Here is a 23,218-nt window from a genome sequence, read left to right as displayed (position 1 = left end):
TCACTGCCCAGTGTCATAGAGCCCTCACTGCCCAGTATCATAGTGCTCTCACTGCCGAGTGTCGTAGTGCCCTCGCTGCCCAGTGTCGTAGAGCCCTCACTGCCCAGTGCTGCAGAGCCCTCGCTGCCCAGTGTCGTAGAGCCCTCGCTGCCCAGTGCTGCAGAGCCCTCGCTGCCCAGTGTCATAGAGCCATCACTGCCCAGTGTCATAGAGCCATCACTGCCCAGTGTCATAGAGCCCCCACTGCCCAGTGTCATAGAGCCATCACTGCCCAGTGTCATAGAGCCCTCACTGCCCAGTGTCATAGAGCCCTCACTGCCCAGTGTCATAGAGCCCTCACTGCCCAGTGTCATAGAGCCCTCACTGCCCAGTGTCATAGAGCCATCACTGCCCAGTGTCATAGTGCCATCACTGCCCAGTGTCATAGAGCCATCCCTGCCCAGTTCCACAGAGCCCTCACTGCCCAGTGCTACAGAGCCCTCACTGCCCAGTGCTACAGAGCCCTCACTGCCCAGTGCTACAGAGCCCTCACTGCACAGTGCTACAGAGCCCTCACTGCCCAGTTCCACAGAGCCCTCACTGTCCAGTGCTACAGAGCCCTCACTGCCCAGTGCTACAGAGCCCTCACTGTCCAGTGCTACAGAGCCCTCACTGCCCAGTGCTACAGAGCCCTCACTGCCTAGTGCTATAGTGCACTCACTGCCCAGTGGAGCCTTCACTGCCCAGTGCTACAGAGCCTTCACTGCCCAGTGCTACAGAGCCCTCACTGCCCAGTATCACAGAGCCCTCACTGCCCACTGCCACAGAGCCCTCACTGCCCACTGCCACAGAGCCTTCAGTCTCTGCTCCCCGTGGTCTCCTGGTCCTGGTGCGGCCTGTTCCTCGGCTACAGGGGCCACCGGTTCCGACACCCCGCAAACTTTTTGTTCCGGTGTTGCGGGAGCCACCGGTTCCGGCGCCCCGCAGGCTTCCTGTTCCTGTGCTAATGGAGCCAGCGGTTCCAGCGCCCCGCAAGCTTCCTCTGTTGCGGGAGCCACCTGTTCCTGCACCCCGCAGACTTCCTGTGCTACGGGAGCCACCGGTTCCTGCACCACGCAGACTTCCTGTGCTATGGGAGCCACCGGTTCCTGCGCCCCGTGGACTTCCTCTGCTGCGGGGGCCACCGGTTCCTGCGCCCCGCAGACTTCCTGTGCTACGGGAGCCACCGGTTCCTGCACCACGCAGACTTCCTGTGCTATGGGAGCCACCGGTTCCTGCGCCCCGCGGACTTCCTGTGCTACGGGAGCCACCGGTTCCTGCGCCCCGCAGACTTCCTGTGCTACGGGAGCCACCGGTTCCTGCGCCCCGCAGACGTCCTGTTCCTGTGCTGCGGGAGCCACCGGTTCCGGCACCCCGCAAGCTTCCTGTGGTGCGGGAACTTCCTGTGCGGTGTGTGCCACTGGTCCCGGTGTCTCGCAGGTACTCTGGTCTTGTGTCTCTCAGCTCCAGCCCTGGTCTTCCGCCTCCTGACTCCAGTCCTGGTCTTCCACCTCCTGACTCCAGTCCTGGCCTTCCGCCTCCTGGGTCCGGTCCTGGTCCTCCGCCTCCTGGTTCTGGTCCTGGTCCTCCGTCTCCTGGCTCCGGTCCTGGTCCTCCGCCGCCCGGGTCCGGTCCTGGTCCTCCGCCTCCTGGGTCCGGTCCTGGTCCTCTGCCTCCTGGGTCCAGTCCTGGCGTTCCGCCTCCTGGGTCCGGTCCTGACATTCCGCCTCCTGGGTCCGGTCCTGGCATTCCGCCTCCTGGGTCCGGTCCTGGCGTTCCGCCTCCTGGCTCCGGTCCGGGACTTCCGCCTCCTAGCTCCGGTCCGCGTGTTCTGCCTCCTGGCTCCGGTCCTGGCGCTCCGCCTCCTGGCTCCGCTCCTGGTCTTCCTCCAGGGTCTGGTTTTCCTGGCCGTCCCCCTGACCTTCTCTGTCGGTCTGGCAGTCCGCCTGGCCGTCCGCCAGACCTGCTCCGCCAGTTTGGCCTGCCCCCAGGTCGTCCACCTGAGGGTGCCGGCTCTGCCCTTTCCCCATCCGGGTCTCTGGTTCTTGTGTCCCGCCTCCGGGTCCCCCTCCGCCCACCCTGCTCAGTGTTTCAGGGGAATGTCTGGAAGCTGTTCCTAAGGAGGGGGCAGTGTAACGCCCAGGCAACGGTGTGGCCTGCTGTATGTGTGTGATTTCTGAGGAGTAAACTCAGTGGACCTTTTGTAGAGAAAGGAGTTTGTTATGTTTTTCCCTTGTGTATTAGTCTGTCTTCTCCCCACTTGTTGCCCATGTTACCTTGTTAGTCTGCCTTAATTCCTCCCACCTGTTGCCTATGTGTCTCGTTAGTCTGCCCCATTACCTGAGTTCTCCCCACCAATCAGCTCTCCCGGTTGCCCCCTGTGTTCCTACCTCCCCAGCTGTTTCTGATTATTCCTCTGTCTATATATTGTCTCAGTCTGTGTGTTGCCCTTGTCGGATCATTGTTTCCCCTGTCCTGGTATGTATATTGTCCTCTGTGAAATTGACTTTGGTTTCAGAGTTTAGCCTAGCCTCTGGCTAGAGTGGTTTTGTTATTTTGTTATTTGAGTTTTCAGTAAAACATTTTTGCTCCTCTGAATCTTGCCTGCTGCCTGTTTTCTCTGCATTTGGGTCCACACACTTTTGACATACCTGACAGAACAGACTCCAGGTCAGAGTGAAGCTCTCGCGGGCTCTGCTTACTTTATATCTGAGCTTTTCTAGAGGCAAAAAAGAGAGGACCTCCTTTAACCACTGTGAGAATGACGGGGCTTTCTTTGACCTCAAAAGAATAAGTCTACGAGCTAACAATGAAGCAAAGGCTAAAGCATTCGCCTGCAAAGTCGTAACGTTGCAGTTTGGGGGTGGTATACCAAAAATGGCTGTGTGGAAATCAGGGGTTATGGTTTGTCCACACATGTGTGAGAATACCCCAAATATTTGTTCCCAGTAGCTGTTGAGAGTGTGACATGTCCAAAACATGTGTCCCAGGGACGCCAGACTATGGCTACATCGCGGACATCCAGGGTCGGCGGTGGGATAAATTCTGGCCAGTCTCTCTCCTGAATAGTGGAGCCGGTGGAGCACCTTAAATTGAATCAGACCGTGTCGTATGCACAGTGAGGAGGTGTGAATACGGGTCAGGCTGTACTGCCAGGCATCCTCACCTAGATCTTTCTCCCATGCCGCCTTTGTTTTGTCCCAAGACATCTGCTTTTGCGCCTGTAGCATTGTGTAGATATTAGAAACACGTTTCTTCTTATAGGGGTCAGACTCCAGAATATAATCTAGCTGATTCCTGGGTGGCAGGTGTGGAAATGAGGGGAACACTTTTCTTGCACAACTGCAAATTTGAAGGTGGATCAGCTCTAATTTAACAGGTTAAGCGAAGTTAGCGTATCTACATCAATTGGACATGTAGCAGCATAGGTTTCTAACCGGATAACAAGCTGATAGCGAGATTGAAGCACTCGTCCAGCGGCTGTCTACCTCTGTGAGATCTCTAACCAATAATGGTCAAGTGAATAATTTTGGGTGATTTTCAGCTGAATCAGCGTCTGGGCATGCTTCCTGTTTTTACCAACTTTTGCTGAGGCTCTTGCCTTCAGTTCTCTGTGTGGTTACTATAGGGGAAGTCTCACTTTTGAAATTATAGTCAAAAGTAGTAGAGAATGTTTGTTGTGATCATAGTTTCACTTTGATCTCTCTAGCTACAATACAGTCATGGAACTCTGGACAAATTCATTTCAGAAACATTCTGATTTTGGTTTGAGAGACAAAATCTCATCAAAGGGGCCGTGAGGTGGACTAAATTAGCCCCATTTCAACTGAGTGGTTTCGTTCAAATTGGACCAAGCCCTACCTCACTGCCCAGTGTCATAGAGCCATCACTGCCCAGTGTCATAGAGCCATCACTGCCCAGTGTCATAGAGCCCTCACTGCCCAGTGTCATAGAGCCATCACTGCCCAGTGTCATAGAGCCATCACTGCCCATTGTCATAGAGCCCTCACTGCCCAGTGTCATAGAGCCCTCACTGCCCAGTGTCATAGAGCCATCACTGCCCAGTGTCATAGAGCCCTCACTGCCCAGTGTCATAGAGCCCTCACTGCCCAGTGTCATAGAGCCCTCACTGCCCAGTGTCATAGAGCCATCACTGCCCAGTGTCATAGAGCCCTCACTGCCCAGTGTCATAGAGCCCTCACTGCCCAGTGTCATAGAGCCCTTACTGCCCAGTGTCATAGAGCCATCACTGCCCAGTGTCATAGAGCCATCACTGCCCAGTTCCACAGAGCCCTCACTGCCCAGTGCTACAGAGCCCTCACTGCCCAGTGCTACAGAGCCCTCACTGCCCAGTGCTATAGTGCCCTCACTGCCCAGTGGAGCCTTCACTGCCCAGTGCTACAGAGCCTTCACTGCCCAGTGCTACAGAGCCCTCACTGCCCATTGCCACAGAGCCTTCAGTCTCTGCTCCCCGTGGTCTCCTGGTCCTGGTGCGGCCTGTTCCTGGGCTACAGGGCCCACCGGTTCTGACACCCCACAAACTTTTTGTTCCGGTGTTGCGGGAGCCCCCGGTTCCGGCGCCCCGCAGGCTTCCTGTGTTAATGGAGCCACCGGTTCCTGCGCCCCGCAGACTTCCTGTGTTGTGGGAGCCACCGGTTCCTCCACCCGGCAAGCTTCCTGTTCCTGTGCTAATGGAGCCACCGGTTCCAGCGCCCCGCAGACTTCCTGTGCTACGGGAGCCACCGGTTCCTGCACCCCGCAGACTTCCTGTGCTACGGGAGCCACCGGTTCCTGCGCCCCGCAGACGTCCTGTTCCTGTGCTGCGGGAGCCACCGGTTCCGGCACCCCGCAAGCTTCCTGTGGTGCGGGAACTTCCTGTGCGGTGTGTGCCACTGGTCCCGGTGTCTCGCAGGTACTCTGGTCTTGTGTCTCTCAGCTCCAGCCCTGGTCTTCCGCCTCCTGACTCCAGTCCTGGTCTTCCACCTCCTGACTCCAGCCCTGGTCTTCCGCCTCCTGACTCCAGTCCTGGTCCTCCGCCTCCTGGGTCCAGTCCTGGCGTTCCGCCTCCTGGGTCCGGTCCTGACATTCCGCATCCTGGGTCCGGTCCTGGCATTCCGCCTCCTGGGTCCGGTCCTGGCGTTCCGCCTCCTGGCTCCGGTCCGGGACTTCCGCCTCCTAGCTCCGGTCCGCGTGTTCCGCCTCCTGGCTCCGGTCCTGGCCTTCCGCTTCCTGGGACCGGCCCTGGTCCTCCGCCTCCTGGGTCCGGTCCTGGTCCTCCGCCTCCTGGGTCCGGTCCTGGTCCTCTGCCTCCTGGGTCCAGTCCTGGCGTTCCGCCTCCTGGGTCCGGTCCTGACATTCCGCATCCTGGGTCCGGTCCTGGCATTCCGCCTCCTGGGTCCGGTCCTGGCGCTCCGCCTCCTGGCTTCGCTCCTGGTCTTCCTCCAGGGTCTGGTTTTCCTGGCCGTCCCCCTGACCTTCTCTGTCGGTCTGGCCGTCCGCCAGACCTGCTCCGCCAGTTTGGCCTGCCCCCAGGTCGTCCACCTGAGGGTGCCGGCTCTGCCCTTTCCCCATCCGGGTCTCCGGTTCTTGTGTCCCGCCTCCGGGTCCCCCTCCGCCCACCCTGCTCAGTGTTTCAGGGGAACGTCTGGAAGCCGTTCCTAAGGATGGGGCAGTGTAACGCCCAGGCAACGGTGTGGCCTGCTGTATGTGTGTGATTTCTGAGGAGTAAACTCAGTGGACCTTTTGTAGAGAAAGGAGTTTGTTATGTTTTTCCCTTGTGTATTAGTCTGTCTTCTCCCCACTTGTTGCCCATGTTACCTTGTTAGTCTGCCTTAATTCCTCCCACCTGTTGCCTATGTGTCTCGTTAGTCTGCCCCATTACCTGAGTTCTCCCCACCAATCAGCTCTCCTGGTTGACCCCTGTGTTCCTACCTCCCCAGCTGTTTCTGATTATTCCTCTGTCTATATATTGTCTCAGTCTGTGTGTTGCCCTTGTCGGATCATTGTTTCCCCTGTCCTGGTATGTATATTGTCCTCTGTGAAATTGACTTTGGTTTCAGAGTTTAGCCTAGCCTCTGGCTAGAGTGGTTTTGTTATTTTGTTATTTGAGTTTTCAGTAAAACATTTTTGCTCCTCTGAATCTTGCCTGCTGCCTGTTTTCTCTGCATTTGGGTCCACACACTTTTGACATACCTGACAGAACAGACTCCAGGTCAGAGTGAAGCTCTCGCGGGCTCTGCTTACTTTATATTTGAGCTTTTCTAGAGGCAAAAAAAAGAGGACCTCCTTTAACCACTGTGAGAATGACGGGGCTTTCTTTGACTTCCAGTTAAAAAGAATAAGTCTACGAGCTAACAATGAAGCAAAGGCTAAAGCATTCGCCTGCAAAGTCGTAACGTTGCAGTTTGGGGGTGGTATACCAAAAATGGCTGTGTGGAAATCAGGGGTTATGGTTTGTCCACACATGTGTGAGAATACCCCAAATATTTGTTCCCAGTAGCTGTTGAGAGTGCGACATGTCCAAAACATGTGTCCCAGGGATGCCGGACCATGGCTACATCGCGGACAGCCAGGGTCGGCGGTGGGATAAATTCTGGCCAGTCTCTCTCCTGAATAATGGAGCCGGTGGAGCACCTTACATTGAATCAGACCGTGTCGTATGTACAGTGAGGAGGTGTGAATACGGGTCAGGCTGTACTGCCAGGCATCCTCAGAAAGCTCTTCGCCTAGATCTTTCTCCCATGCCGCCTTTGTTTTGTCCCAAGACATCTGCTTTTGCCCCTGTAGCATTGTGTAGATATTAGAAACACGTTTCTTCTTATAGGGGTCAGACTCCAGAATATAATCTAGCTGATTCCTGGGTGGCAGGTGTGGAAATGAGGGGAACACTTTTCTTGCACAACTGCGAATTTGAAGGTGGATCAGCTCTAATTTATCAGGTTAAGCGAAGTTAGCGTATCTACATCAATTGGACATGTAGCAGCATAGGTTTCTAACCGGATAACAAGCTGATAGCGAGATTGAAGCACTCGTCCAGCGGCTGTCTACCTCTGTGAGATCTCTAACCAATAATGGTCAAGTGAATCATTTTGGGTGATTTCTTCAGCTGAATCAGCGTCTGGACATGCTTCCTGTTTTTACCAACTTTTGCTGAGGCTCTTGCCTTCAGTTCTCTGTGTGGTTGCTATAGGGGAAGTCTCACTTTTGAAATTATAGTCAAAAGTAGTAGAGAATGTTTGTTGTGATCATAGTTTCACTTTGATCTCTCTAGCTACAATACAGTCATGGAACTCTGGACAAATTCATTTCAGAAACATTCTGATTTTGGTTTGAGAGACAAAATCTCATCAAAGGGGCTGGGTGGACTAAATTAGGGGCGCTTGACATGAAAAAGGTTGAGAATCACTCGCCTAGCGGACCTATATAGATATCTCTCTCTCTAAATAATGACATATAGGCCTAAATTAAGTAGCCTATAAATAAACAAACCAAAACATGTGTCCTTGTGTATTTTTGTGGTAATTCAATAGCAGACACAATTTGATTTTGATTTGAGGCAAGTGATAATTCAAAACCAGACAGATCATCATCCTACAATGTGTTGCATGTAAAACCTGCAGAGGGATTCATCAACATTGAAGACCATAAGTTGGTCATTTATAGCTGTGCTTCTGAATATATAAGTGTATAGTTTTTTGTGTGAAATATGTGCCGCAGCATGGGGGGAAACTAGATCAGACTCCTATCTAAACATGGAGCTTTATACACATTGCGAGCAGCTCGCCGGCCCCATTGTGAACGACCTGATCCAGTAACATGGGTGCCGGGTCTCACACAGACGCACGCGCGGGCGCGCGCACACACACACACACACACACACACACACACACACACACACACACACACACAGAGGGCGAATTGTGAATGGAGGAGATGCCTTCCTCTTAACTATATTGTTAAAAAAAATCAGTTTATTGTTATTTTTATTATTATCAGATACAAGTTACACGGCAATGAAAAAAGACACAGCTCGACAAAACCTCAATCATTACACTTTCCAAGAAGGCTGACTATATCATAAATTCTTTTATTGGGCTTTTTTAAATGGGTACACTCAAATCCTAGAGCTTTCCTAGTGGATATACCTGTACCACTGGTAACACATTTATCAGCATTTATGTGTGATGAATTGTTGACACTTTAGATTGGGGGATACAGCAAGCCTTTAAATTGTGCAATTAATTTGCGATTCATTGTGATTAACTATGGACAATCATGCGATTAATCGCGATTAAATATTGTAATCGATTGACAGCCCTAATCTTGCTCTATAATCTTGCTCTACTGTTTGAGCCCCCCCCCCCCCCCCCCCCCATGGGGGCTCAAACAGTTTGAGGGGAGAATCAGTGAGTGAAATGTTTTTGCTTTCAGTTATAGTTAAATTAATAGTTTGAATAAGAGTGAAAGCAACTTTTTCATTGCGCTTTTCCATGCTATTTCTGAGAGAGAAGGCCCATGGTCTCAAACTAGGCTGTAGCTAATCTATAGCCTTGCCTAAGCAATTCTGACCTATCGGCATCTCTTGACCAGTGAACTAATGACCCCACCCCAGGCCCCACCCCCACACACATAAGGCGGGAGAGAGAAGGCCGGGCCGGGACACACCGGAGCCCCCCTCCATCCCCAGTGTGCAAGGAAACCTTTCCACCCATGGAATTATATCCCCAGGATTGCCTCAGTGACTGGCTGAGGAGGAACCTTGTGAGGGCCGATGTACCGTAGGGGCCCAACTATAGGGGCCCAGCTGGGATCCCACTCCGGGATAGGCCAAATGGATGCCGGGCTAAACATTTTACAGAGTTTCAGATATAGAAATAACATTTACAAAAGAACAGGAAGTTGAAAATGTAAATAAGAGTTTAAAAAAAAGGAATACAAATGTTTGTCTTTAAATGTTCATAAGTTCAGGGAAGAAAGTTGAAAGTGTAAAAAGGAAGCATCCAAAAAATATATATTTTTGTCTTTAAAAGTCCTATCCGTAAGTTCTAACTATTACTGACACCGGTGGCCATTAGAGTAACTGCAGGCAGCATGTGAACAAGCTGTGGTGCGGGCACCATACTTGCACGTGCACAAGCAGCAGCCTAGCAACAGCAGAGGTGTTGGTTGCTTTGTAACGTTAACTCATAAAAGTCACTGGAAACGGCAACCTGGACAATTTATCAGTCAGATCAGCCTTGAGATGCCATGGAAGGATTCTGGATGAATTATCTGACGTTATTGTGGCATGTTTGGTCGGGTTTTGGCTTGCATTGGCTGCGGGGAAATGGATAAGGATATTCATGATAGCGCGAGGCGTGAGCCAGCAACTACCCTGCTTCCCCTGTATTATACGATACCGTCTAATGCCTGCGGTTGACCAAACTGAACAGTCAAACAATGTCCCATAAGCATAACAGTAACGTTATGCATATTTACGACTGTTACATTCATTATCCACACAATTCGGTAACGTTATTAGTGGAGCTGGGCAGTAATTTCTATAAATATAAAACTGTAAATCAATATTAGTTAGCCGCAATTAGCATCAAGCTAACATTATAATAATGTGCAGTCTCACTGCAGCTAACTGCAGTCAGAGCCTGCTCCCCCGGGGCCGTCTAATGTCTGGCATTGATGTGAGCTGGACAGGACCAAACTGAACAGTCACACAATGTTCCATAGTTACATTAAGCATATTTACAACTGTTGCATTCATTATCAACACAAGACGGTAACGTTATTAGTGGGGCTGGGTAGCAATTTCTATAAATGTAAAACTGTAAATCTATTAGTCACATATAGCATCAAGCTAACGTTATATATTAGTCAGCCAAACAATGTTGCATGACCATTAAGCATAACGGTAGTAACGTTAGCATTAGGCATATTTTGCGACTGTTGCATTACTCCACACATAAGACGACTGTAACGTTATTAGTCGAGCTGGTGGTAATCTAGGCTATAGCGAGCTGACCCCTATTAGTTAGCGTTAGCCGCGTATAGCATCAAGCTAACATTATAATATTAGGCAGTCTCACCACCGCAGCTAACTGCAGTCAGTCAAACAATTTTTTATTTATTTATTTAACCTTTATTTAACCAGGAAGTCACATTGAGGTTGAAACCTCTTTTACAAGTGAGACCTAGCCAAGACAGGGTCAGCAACGTGAAAAAACGTAACATGACAACATCAAGTTACAGACACACAGCAACATAGATGGGACTAAAACAAAACATTTACAGGACTGCATAAATCACAACACAGCTACAATAGTTACAACGAAAGCACCTAAAAGCAACGACATTATGTTACAATGTAGATAAAACAACTAAAATTACAATGGCTACAGTGAAAATAAAAGTGAAATAAAAGGGCAGCAATATTTAATTGTATTTAATATTGACATATAAGTTGAAACAATTGCAACCAAAAGTAGCCACTTCCTTAATTCTAAGTTTAAAATCATGCAAGGAGATAAGGGTCTCGAGTTTGAGTTTGGCTTGCAGATCATTCCAGGACCAAGGACCATAGTAGAACAGACTTGCTTTACCAGCCTCTGTTCTGACAGGAGGCACTTTGTATTGAAACCAACGATGTGACCTAAGGTTATGGGTGGTTTCCAAGGGTGTAAACTTACGGTTTAAATAAGGGGGTAATTTACCTGAAATAATCTTGTAAACTAAAATGTACCAGTGTTGAAGCCTGCGCAAAGTAAGAGATGTCCATCCTACCATGCTGTACAGGGTGCAATGATGGGTCCTGAAACCAGAGTTAGTTACATACCTCAATGCTGAATGATACAGTGGATCAAGTTTGGACAAGATGGAGGCTGAGGCAAACCTGTATATATTATCACCAAAATCAATCTGAGAAAGGAAAAGTGCAGTAACTAAGCGTTTTCTCGAAACCATGGAGAAACAGGACTTAAGCCTCTACAGAAAACCTAAAGTGAATTTTAATTTCTTCACAAGGTGGTCAATATGGAATTTGAAGTCTAGGCTTTTGTCCAACCAAATACCCAGGTATTTATAAGTATCGACAGATTGGATAGCGACACCGCCTAAGGTATTGATGGAGAAGGTTGGAACCTTTGCTCGTGCAGAGGAAAAAATCATAGTTTTAGTTTTGCTTGAGTTTAAGAGCAATTTCAATTCTATTATGGACAGGACCAAACAATGTCCCATAACGATAAGCGGTATGGTAACGGTAGCAACGCTAAGGCATATTTGCATTACTTCAAGACGGTATTGTTAGTAGCTTAGCGGTAATTAGTTATTAGTTTCTGACCAGGTGGTAAATCCAAGCAGCTAACATTATCGCCCAAAACAACATTACAACCAACCGAAAACACAGCCCCGACTCTAGTTTTCCCCGATGTCGGTGACATTGCTGCTGTCTGGACAGACGGGCTTCACTAGATAAATAATTATTTATTTTTGTGTGGACTTTTTGCTGGAAAGACTCAAGCCCTGTTCCCTCACTCCCTCTAATGGCCGCCATCTGAAAGTGGTTGAGTCATCAAGTGTGGAAGGGATCCACATTGGATAAATAGGAGGATTGGGACAGCAGAGCCCTTTGCACTTGACAAGATGATGTTGACTTTGGCAGGTTTGGGGCTCGCTATATATTGTTTATTGTCAAGACACCTAAGGCGTTTGAGGGATAGACTCCCTGATGAGTCTGTTCTCATCCAGGCTCTGCCTCTACAGAGTGGACAACAGGTCATTTAAAAATAATAAATGTAGCCTACTGCAAAATCTGCAATTGATAACTCTGTAATTATAATTAAAATAAGCTTAATAATGACATGTCACCCAACATTATACACAATGTCAATACTGTGCAATCAGATTCGGTAAAATGATTTCTCATTCATCAAAAGAGTTGTGGATTGCAATTGTAATAGAAATGGTCGATGATTATACTAGGATTGTGTAAACTACTTGCATTCCTCTGATATCATATTTTTGTCTAATCTGAAATGCCTATTAATGTAATGTTTCATTGTCAATTTACGCATTCCAGCGCACCCCGTACACGCGGCTCCTCGGTCTCCTCGTTCGTTTCGCGTGTGTGTTCTTTTGTTATTTTCTTTTTTTAACAGATATTTGCGGAATTCCCGGTAACCTTATTTTATACATCACAACGCTATGCATTGTGGGCAATTCCCTTTCCGTAAGTGGCCATAGCTGCTCCCTTACGGTAAGGGGGCAGAAAGGGCTCACTCTGAGCCCTCGTTCACTTTGTGATTTCAGCGTGGGACATCCCTAATCCCTCACTCCCTTCACGTGAACGCGCCTCTAAGGGGGTGAGTCAGTAAGGGGGTGAATTGGAATTGGGCCACAATGTGGTGTCCTGAGGTAATCGGGAGAGGCCAAATTCATTCAATCAATGCACATCACCTGACATTCTCACAAGGCTGCGCAATCACCACTCCAGGTGTGGAGGTAGCAATAAAGGAGGTCCTGATTAGCAACGATACGTCCCTCTCATACAGGGCACGGCAACGACGCCTTTGCAGGCGAACTGGACCCAGACTAAGCATTGCTCCATTCTTTAACTGAATTAGAAAGGAACTTGGAGAAATTGATCCAGTGAACCGTGGCACTCTTAGCATTCTGTAACTGAATTATAGGAAGAGAATCTGGAGAGACTTACTCATTTGGCACAATCATGACATTCAGTAAACGGGCAGACGCAAGATCAGAGTGCAGGGCGATCAGCCAACTGTTTCCTATAGGGCTTTCTTTTGAGTGGATTTTATACATTGTAGCATTTATCTTTTGGCTGTGCATAATTTTGCCAGTATTGTGCCATCACAGACCATTGTCAATTGTCATTGTCAGCCAGTGCTGTTGTATGTTAACGATTTACTCCTCTTTGGTCGGCCACCGAGTCGCAGCTGGGCCGGGCCAGCGCGTCCTGACTCTGGGTGGGTTGTCGGGTGTCCGCCTCCACCTTCGTCGCAGCTGCCGCTGTGGGGGATGGGAGCTTTCTTCCACGTCAGGTGGTGATAAGACTAAGTGTGCACATGGTTTGGCTTGTATACGGTTTGTAGTGGTAGAAATGCTCGCATGCTTCCCATTTTTTTTGTGATCTTGCATGCTGGCTTGTGGTGCTGTTTCCTCTTTCCTCTCTCTGTCACCAGATGCAGGTGCGGCTGCGGCGGGGCGTGGGAGCGCGCTCAGGCCGAGGGTTGCAGGGTGGAGACGGCACGATGTGGTCGGCCAAACAGGATGGCCATGTGCTACTTTTAAAATAGGCTATAGTTGACATCATTTTTGTAATAAACACAGATTATTTTTCATCCATGCCTCCTCTGGTGATTATTGGGTTGCCATTGGGTTGAGCTCCTTCCGCTTATTAAACAGAAGGTGGCGTTGTCCCAGTAGAACATCTTGAGTGTATTTAAAGTGTGGTTACAAGGTGGCTTGTAACAGTAGAACACCTTAAGGTGGATTTTAAAGTGTGGTCAACAAGTGGAGTTGTCACAATGGCAATCCATCTGCAGTCATTACACAATGTTACCTGCTTGGAGCTGATGGTGAGAAGCACTTGTCCAGCGGCTGTCTACCTCTGTGAGATCTCTAACCAATCATGGGCAGTCACGCTTCCTGTTTTTTCCAACTTTTGCTGAGGCTATTGTCTATTGTATCTTCAGTTCTCCCTGTGGTTGCTATAGGGGAAGTCTCACTTTTGAAATAAATGTATAGTCGAATGTAGAAGAATGACTGTTGTGGTTATAGTTTCTCTGTTATCTCTCTAGCTACAGTCATGGAACTCTGGACAAATTCATGTCAGAAATATTCTGATTTTGATTTGAGAATCACTGGCCTAGGGGACCTATCTTGAACTCTCTAAATAATGACATATAGGCCTAAATGAATTAGCCTATATGCCTACATGTGTCCTTGTTTACTTTTGTGGCAATTCAATAGCAGATGCAATTCGATTTTGATTTGAGGCAAGTGATAATTCAAAACCAGACAGATCATCATCCTACAATGTGTTGCATGTAAAACCTGCATCAGTGCAGATGGATACATCAACAGTGAAGACCCTAACTTGGTCATTTATATTTGTGCTTCTGTGCTGCTGATATAATGGCGATATGACCATCTAGACTAGACTGTTTTCCAGGGTGTTTGAATGATGTGCAAACAGGACACACACACACACACACACACACACACACACACACACACACACACACCAGGCTCGGTTTTACACGGGTTCAAAAGCACGCATTGCACCCTTATTTTATTTGTCTGCATGCTCAGTTGAAAAGAGTGGTAATTTGTGAAACAAAATCACTGAAGAAGGTTCTGTCACAAAACTATATTGTTACGTATCCCTGCACATTTTTAAGTGGGTATACTGCGTATCACGTTTACTACACCACTGCACACCCCACCACCCTCCAGATAGTATAAGGTGAGGCGGAAATGACAGTAAAAATGGTCAGGAATGTTCATTTATGCACAAATTCAGTCTCCTCTGACTCAGAACAGATTACTCCAACCCTGCACAGACACACACACACACACACACACACCAGGCCTGGTTTTACAGGGGTTCAAAGCACGCATTGCGCCCTTATTTTAATTGTCTGCATGCTCAGTTGAAAAGAGTGTTTTTTTTTTTTTTTTTTTTTAATAAATGCTGCAGCTGCACACTTACTGTTTAAACTTGAATTCTAATTGTTGTTTTTCTTTGTTCTTTGATGTGAATTTATGGCTTTTTGGCACCTATATGTAACCTTTTAAGGTTGAGATAATTGTAGTATCATTATATGGTCCAAATATTTCAGTAAAGCACTTGAAACACTTGAAATATTCTTGCTTGGCTGGTATCATTCTACCTGAAATGATGGTAAAATGCATTATTTTTAGTAAAATAACATGTCAAATTTTTCGGGCGGCCCGTGCATGTGCACCCCTGACTATCTAGGATGCATCCCTAGTCATCTTGTTCTGGAACCGGCCCTGACACACACACACACACACACACACACACACACACACACACACACACACACGGGGAGAGAGACAGTAGAAGGAATTTGTTGGACACACCTCCATCCAATCTGTTTGTTTCTCCACCTCAGATTGGTTTAGTGTCAGACTGACTTTAGATTTTGTGCAAAATAATGGTGTGTGTGCATGCGCACACACACACACACACACACACACACACACACACACACACACACACACACACACACACACACACACACACACACACACACATTTGTGGTTTCTTGACCTCAGATTGGTTTCTGTCAGAGTCAATGTGATGTTGACAGAGCAGTATCACATCAAATGGATACAGGCAGCAGGACTGAAGTCTGTCTCTGTTTCTCCACCAATGAAGGACTGTTTGGCTTGAGCTGTATGTGAGTTCACCAGGTAAGGATCCTAAACCTTAGTCGTAGAAATTAATTTCTACTACTGAGACCTGAGAGAGGCCCCGACATTGAACACTTTTAAAAGCAGGTTAAAAACCTTTCTTTTTACAACAGTATATGGCTAGGTTATCAGTTTCTTGGTGTGTGTGTGTGTGTGTGTGTGTGTGTGTGTGTGTGTGTGTGTGTGTGTGTGTGTGTGTGTGTGTGTGTGTGTTTACATGTATTTTTCTGCATTTTTACATTGTTTTGTTTTTGTATGTAAAGCACATTGTTTTGCCTTGTGTATGAAATGTGCTATAGAAATAAAGTTTGAATTGACTTGACTTGTAACGGTACACAAAAATCACGATCAGTGATTCGATTAAAAATATAGCCTCATTAGAAAATGTGCTTTGGTTGGATCATAATAGTTTGATTGGTTTACAATTCTAATGGCTCTTTTGTGTAGCATTAAAATTGGATTTGCATTGGTGTATGCATTTCCCCATATCTCCAAACAGTAAGTGATGTATGGAGCAATGAGAGAACAAAGTATATATAGTGAGTTTTAATTCAGGATATTTTTGCAATAATTCAAGGCATGTTTGATAAGTGAACTGTGTTCAAAACTGATGATGATTTTGATTTGATTTTGATTTTGATGTATTTTAGCCCATTGGGTAATATTCCAAGAGTCCACATTAAAACATTACAGCATACAATAATCATAAAAAAACATTTGAATTGTTTATTTGCTTCCACTAATTATAATAAAATTACAGGAATCAAATATAACGGGTTAGACAGTTTATGGGCACCTAATAGCACCTACTCCTCCACACAGCCAGGTTGCCTATGGAACAGAGCAGTATTTGGCCAAGTGTTTGGCTTTGCTCTTAGACATGCCAGCAATGTTCAGACCACTAATGGTTAATTTATGTACATGGCCTAGGCTTCTGAATATGAGCACACAGAGACTACGGTCCCTATCGTTGCATCGGCGCTGTTTCTAGGCCGAGCGCCTGGCGCAGCGCAAATCAGTGGGCGTGGACCAGCGCACTTGATATCTTGGTCTTGGCACTAGACGCAGCCTCAACCATTACAACAACGCCTTTTAAGCGTAAAATTATGCACCGTCAGTTCATTGGATAAGTGCAATAAACGAATTGCATGCTTGCCTTTTAAGCTCCATTCCAGTGGTCCAGCAAAACCAGACGAAACCCAAGCCTCTGACCCCCCCCCCCCCCCCCCCACCTCCCTTCATCCCGTCTGTCTCCATATATCGGCTATTATTCCATATTATGATGCTTCTCAAACCAATATAACTGCAGTTGAAATACTGCAAGCATGTAAAAACGCTACACTATAGCAAGATCAAAGTGAAAATAATGTTCTAAACGCATCAGCTAGAAAAATATAGCCTATTAGATTGGTGAAAGTTTGTCCAGAAAGATATCATTTTCTCTCGCCTGCTGCAGGAAGGATGATGCACATAAATATAGCCTACATTATGTAAAGTCATTGCATAAATGTGTTTTTATTGTAAAACTAAATGTGGAGTAGGGCCAAGTTATTGGAGCGGACATCACAGTATAGCAGATGACAGTAGAAGATTCCGAAGTGCGTTCCGCTGTCACTTATCTAAATCACGTTAAATCGACAAGGGATATTTATAGCCCCAGTAGGACATATATGTTTCAAATAGGGTGGTGTTTTCATTTCGATGTTTTATTTGGTCCAATATTGAAATGTTCTACAATTGGAGGTTGTCTTACCATTACACATTATTTAGATCCTCCCTTAATATAGGTTTTCGGCTCATTTGGTTGCTATTTAGTAGCGAAATGGAGAAACACAATGCATGTTGGGACATTCACATTGCAGTGAAGTTACAGCTTATTTTTTCTATGGGACTCTGAGCGAGGGAGTCAGAGACAGTCGGTATTGTGCCTGTCAGACTGTGAGGAGAGAGGGAGAGAGTGACACAGAGAAGAGTGACAGAGGAGAGAGCCAGAGGGGAGGGAGAGAGCCAGAGGGGAGCGCTCCGCGCAACTGGCCCACTGAATAGGCCTGCTTTTCAAAGGCGCAAGGCGCTAAATTAACGCCAGGTCGGAAGATAGCAGTACGCCGGTATTTAGCGCCGACACGCCCACTTTGGCCCATTCTGGGACTGCGCCACGCCCATTCGGCCTAAAGCGCATTTGGCAGCGTAAAGCCATATTGATATCGTCCCAAAACAGGCGCAAGGCACGTTTCTTTGCGTTTAAGGCCCGTTTTAGCGCCGAAGGCTTGTGGGAGAATAGGGCCCTACATCTCTACCCAAAGTTGGTTATAATTTCAAGTAGTGGTTGATACTTGGAATATTTGTCTTGGAAAGCCTGGTCCATTTACAGATAAAGAAAACACAGCCTACCTCTAGAAACAGGACCTTTTTGTGACTGCTGTCAACATAAACAACATTGGGTGTGTTGGGGATCCAGGCGAAGGCATCACGAGTATATTGAATGATTCTGGTAACATTGCTGCACTAGATGGTCAAATATTTTGTACTGCATCCGACACAATGTCAACAATACGGTCATGGCGAGCAATGTACAGGTTTTTATGTGCACTACATCCATTTGTAATATGTTCAGTGGATTCTAGATGTTGCTCAGAATCTTGATGGTTTAAGCAAAATGGATAATGAGTGTTGGGATACCAGGTTGACAGATTGTACTTATTTGACTTACAGTCTTGCTTTGGTAAATGTTAAAACATCCAAACCAATAGCAGCATTCTTATACATTGAATGTGAGACAGAGTGGTCAGCAAAATCAACACAGGCCAACTTCCCCTGCAGTCGAAGTCCACACCACTGCTGTTTGGTCTCACTCTGCTGAGTGTTGAGCAGAACCCTACTTGAAGTGTCTTTCTGTAGTTCAATGTCTGCCCCCTGCTGGATAAGAGTAGCCTTCACAGCCACACAGGGCTCTGTAATTAATCCATCAGAAATTATTTTTGCCCATCTTAACTGAACTCTGGTTGCATAGGTGATTGAAATTTGGCCAATCAGACCAGACCTCAAAGCCCTTGGCTTTGTGAGTCCAATTTCTTTCCTCCGTAAGCCCAGGAAGACATTACAGCACACAATAATTATAAAAATATTTTTTTCTCACACACACACACACACACACACACACACACACGCACGCACGCACGCACACATAGGCACAGTATGTGCCTGCATATACAGTGCACGTACTACCAATATGATACAATAGTTTAAAAATATACAAATATACAAATCCTGCAATGCAATATACAGTTTTTGGGTGAGTTATTGTAATGAATTCCATAATTTAACAGTTCTGAAAATAAAAGTCCGTCTTCCCATTTCAGTTTTTATTTTTGGTAATAAATAATGTTTTTTTTCTCTAATATTCTATATCTCTAATATTCCTATGCTAACTTGATGTTTAGTACAAACTTCAAACGTAAATTTGTCTTTACTAACTGGCTTATTAGACTTTATAATTTTTGAAATTAGTGCAATAGAATGTTGTACTGTGGGACATCCCATTATACTGTAGTTCACTCTTACCTTTTTCAAAGCCACATCTTAAGACCATTCTTGTTGCCTTGTTTAGTGTGATCTGCAGTCTCCTCATATCTCTCTGAGCTGCATTACCCCACACCGCACAGCAATAATTAATGTGACTATAGATTAGGCTGTGAGATTATTATTAAGATTAAAAACCTTGCAATTTGCCCAACCATGCCATTTTCATCACTCTTTTAGAAAGATCTGTATGGGCTGTCCAGGAGATATTGTTTTGTATTCCATATGATAGGTTGTCATGGCTTCAATTTCTTCCTCTTCCTTGTAGTGCAATATATTTTTAGTTTTATTTGCATTTAATAGCAATTTATTGTTTTCCACACATTTGACAACACCTTTAAGATATTCATGCACCGTACTCTACACCTGGACGTGCTCCACGAAAGCAACCTCATGTCTGAAAGGGTACACTTCACGTATTGCTCGGGTCAGGCTCAGGGCAAGCAACCCTGACCTGACCCGGACTTCATGTCTGAAAGTGGCTTCTCTCTCCCCCTCTCTCTAGTGTATGAGACCCAGAGAGAGATCTGCAGCATGCAGTAACGTAGAGTATCAGCTGAAGAACTCTCAGGGGTCTGGCATTGAAACTATAGTGACACAAACTGTCTTCTGCTCTGCAGATGTGAGCAGAGGAGAGAGAGACAGAGACTGAGAGAGAGAGCGAGAGACAGACAGACAGAGACAGACAGACAGACTGGGGAACATAAAACAAGAACAACCAGCTAGGCTGGGCAGGTTGCCTGTAAAGGGAAAAAATGACAGGGGAGCGCCTGAGCTGCTCGACAAACCTCAGCAAATAGCTCCAAAGAATGTTGTAAACAAGGAAACACACACACACACACACACACACACACACACACACACACACACACACACACACACACACACACACACACACAAAATCATAGTAGCCAACGTAGCCTAGACCCAACACTGAGCCCGGGCAATTCTATGTTCACACAGCCATCCTTAGTGCTTGAATCTAATATTTTTCCACCTAAGTGGCTCGTCAGTCTTTTTCATGACTGTGTGAACAGTACAAGTCACATTGAAAGTTACCTTTTTAAAGACGACCTGGGCTACTTTCAAATGTGGAAAAACATCAGATCTGAATCTGATGTTTTGGAATGTGACTCCGGTGAACATACATCTGGCCCATATCTAACTTAGTGCTTCAATGTGACTTTTACGTCATTCCAGAGCGACATTCGTCACTATTCTGCACTGGCGGGAGGAGGGAGGACCAACAAGCGGGGCAGATCGTGATTACAAACATGGAGGACAGCTGCGAGGGAGCTCAGTGGAGGGACAGTGAGGTTTTAGACCTTATAAGCAAGAAGTAGCAAAGTTGCTCCACAGAAAGCCATCATTCAAATGTTTGCTCTCTTTCTCCTCCTCCTCGCTATCATCTGATATCAACAGATGAAACAACATTGTATGCTACAGCCATGTTTACTGCTGTCTTCTTCCGGGTTTGCGTAGAACCGCAGTGTGCTGCATGTGACGTTATTGTTGTTCTTCTGCATTCCTGTTCACACTGGAGTCTGATATGGGCCACTTTTAAAAAGTATGTGTGAACAGCCACACAAAATATTTGATGTGAGCAAAAAATCAGATTCAAGCACTAAAGTTTGCTGTGTGAACATATAGCCTTAGGGCTCTATTCTGCCCCTGGTCTTAAATTTGCGCGGCGCGGCGCTATTAGTGGGCGTGGTCAGGCGCATTCACAAATTTTTCCTGACAGATTGTGCGGCGCTACCCATTTAACCACGCATTTTTAAGCGCAGGATTATTCACAACTGGCCATTGGCGATCTGCAGTAAACCAATGACACTCTTCCCTTTCAAGCTCCGATTCCACGGAGCGATCCAGTCCGGTCAGAAAAGCCGGACCAAAGTGCTCTGAGCTCCCCCCCTCCCTCTCTGCCCACTTCCATCCCCGTCTGTCCATATGCTCCTCAAATAAATCTCACTGCAGTTTGAATACAGCAAGCATGTAAATACGCGACACTATAGCAACAGCAAAGTGATAATAATGTTCTAAATGCATCGGCTAGAAAAATATAGCCTATCCCTGGATGTCTTGATGAGATTAGATTGGTGAAAGTTTGGGCAGAATGATATTGTTTTCTCTCGCTGCCTTTTCTTCTCCCCCACTGAACAGGTACAGTAGGATGATGCAACAGCCTCTGAATGACAGGGGCTCAAAACTATAACAACGTTTTTTTTCATCGGTCATTGTGCCTGTCTAGTGCCTACATATACATTTTAAATAGTGATGGTTCTGTCATTCTGTTGTGTAGCCTACATTTCAGATCTGATGTTTGCAGTGCGCTATAGGGGCAGACATTGACGTGTGGGCGAGAGGCAGTGAGAGAGAGAGGGGGAGAGAGAGTGAGATAGTGACAGAGAGAGTGATAATTTTCCCCTTGGCGCACATAAAGAAACATGCTTCTGTCACTGTCTGCTTGATGGCGAGGGGACTTCAGCTGTAGGCTACTCGTGACAAAACCAGACATCGAATTTTCAACAGTTGCAGTAGCTAGGCCTAGGTTACTGGCTATATCTCCGACGCACTGAATGAGGCCTGGTTTTGAAAAGCGCTAACCGCAAAATGAACGCCAGTTGGGAAGATCGCTTTAGGCTGGTATTTAAGGCCGAAACGCCCATTCTGGCCTATTCTGGCACTGTGCCACGCCGGCAGCGTAAAGCGCATTTCGGGGCATCAAAACATGATGCTATAAAAACATGATGCTATATTCCCGACTCACGGGTAGGCAGGCGCAAAGCGTGTTTTTTTTGTGTTTAATGCCAGTTTAGCACCTAAGGCCAGGGGGAAGATAGAGCCCTTAGACTCTACAGTCTGCAGGTGTTCAAGTGCAAATTTTTGGCTCCGACACAGGAGACCTGAGGCAACGCAACACTCATCATTCATATGACAAACAAATTCTCATTTTTATATCAAGGTGTGTTTTTTCTGCAATGTAGGCTATAGTTGAAAATCAACATGGCATTCCGAGGAGAGAAGAGTGTGTGCAGGTGCGAGTGGAGAGTGACATCCATGCCGTGCGTAAATGGATCCAAGCAAGGATTTCCTGCACTCACGGAGATATGGAGACTGTCTGCGCTCAGGCGTACGTCTGCGTTTGCGCTAAGACCAGCTCTTTCCTGGCGTTAAAATTGAGAGCACCCAAGGCGATTTTTTGTAAGACATTGCGCTGGAACGCCTATTTTGGAACGGGCAACTCCCAAACCTCTCTTTGCGCTCGCCACATACCGACGGTATCTTCCCCACAGCGCTAAATGACACTTGCACGAGACACATGATAGGCTAAAGGCCCACCGACACGCCTGGCCCACGCCCAGGGGCGGCTCCAGGATTTCAGTTTTGGGTGGGCTCAACAAATGTAGGCTGGGCCCAAGATGGGCGGCACCCGATTTGGCGGCACCCGAAGGGTGCCCCCAAAAAAAAATTTGAGGTCTTTTTTTTTACATTTTTAGTGATATTTAGAGGAATATCTCATTTAAATTAATGATTTGAGGGCTTTTTTTGACCTTTTTTAGCTACACTGTACATTACAACAACAACTGAAGCGCCAAATTTAACTCCCGTCAGTACTTGAAGTCTAATATAACAGTTTTATTTTTCTTTTATTGTTAGAAAGAGTCAGGAAACGTTTTTGTGTGTTTATTTTGTATTCAAATGTTCGTTTTAAAAATTAATTAATTAAAAAAACATATATATATATTAAAAAAAAAAAAAAAAAAAAAAAAAAAATCTGATTGGGCCTGGGGAAAAAGTGGGTGGGCCTAGGCCCGCCAGGCCCAATACTGGAGCCGCGCCTGGGCCACGCCTACACCTGTGTCATCACAGCGCAAAACTGGACGGTGGAGGCAGACGATAGCTTAGACGCTGGGAAGATAGCAATAAGAGGCGCCCAAATGCAGCGCAAAGGCAGCACAAAAGATAGCGCCGTACAACGATAGGGCTCTTAGGGCCAGTCCCAATACACCCCCTCGCCCTACTTTTTAGCCCTACCCCTCCATTTTGTGTCTTCCCGCGAGGGTAGTGGTGTCCCAATTACTTTTTGCATGTAGGGGTAGTGGGCATAACGAGGGGTAGGGGTTATGAATCTAGCCCTTCAGAGCGAGGGATTTCAGATGCTGACTTG

Source organism: Poromitra crassiceps, assembly GCF_964638095.1.
Source record: "Poromitra crassiceps genome assembly, chromosome: 7".
Lineage (NCBI taxonomy): Eukaryota > Metazoa > Chordata > Actinopteri > Beryciformes > Melamphaidae > Poromitra > Poromitra crassiceps.
This window is presented reverse-complemented; position numbering follows the sequence as displayed.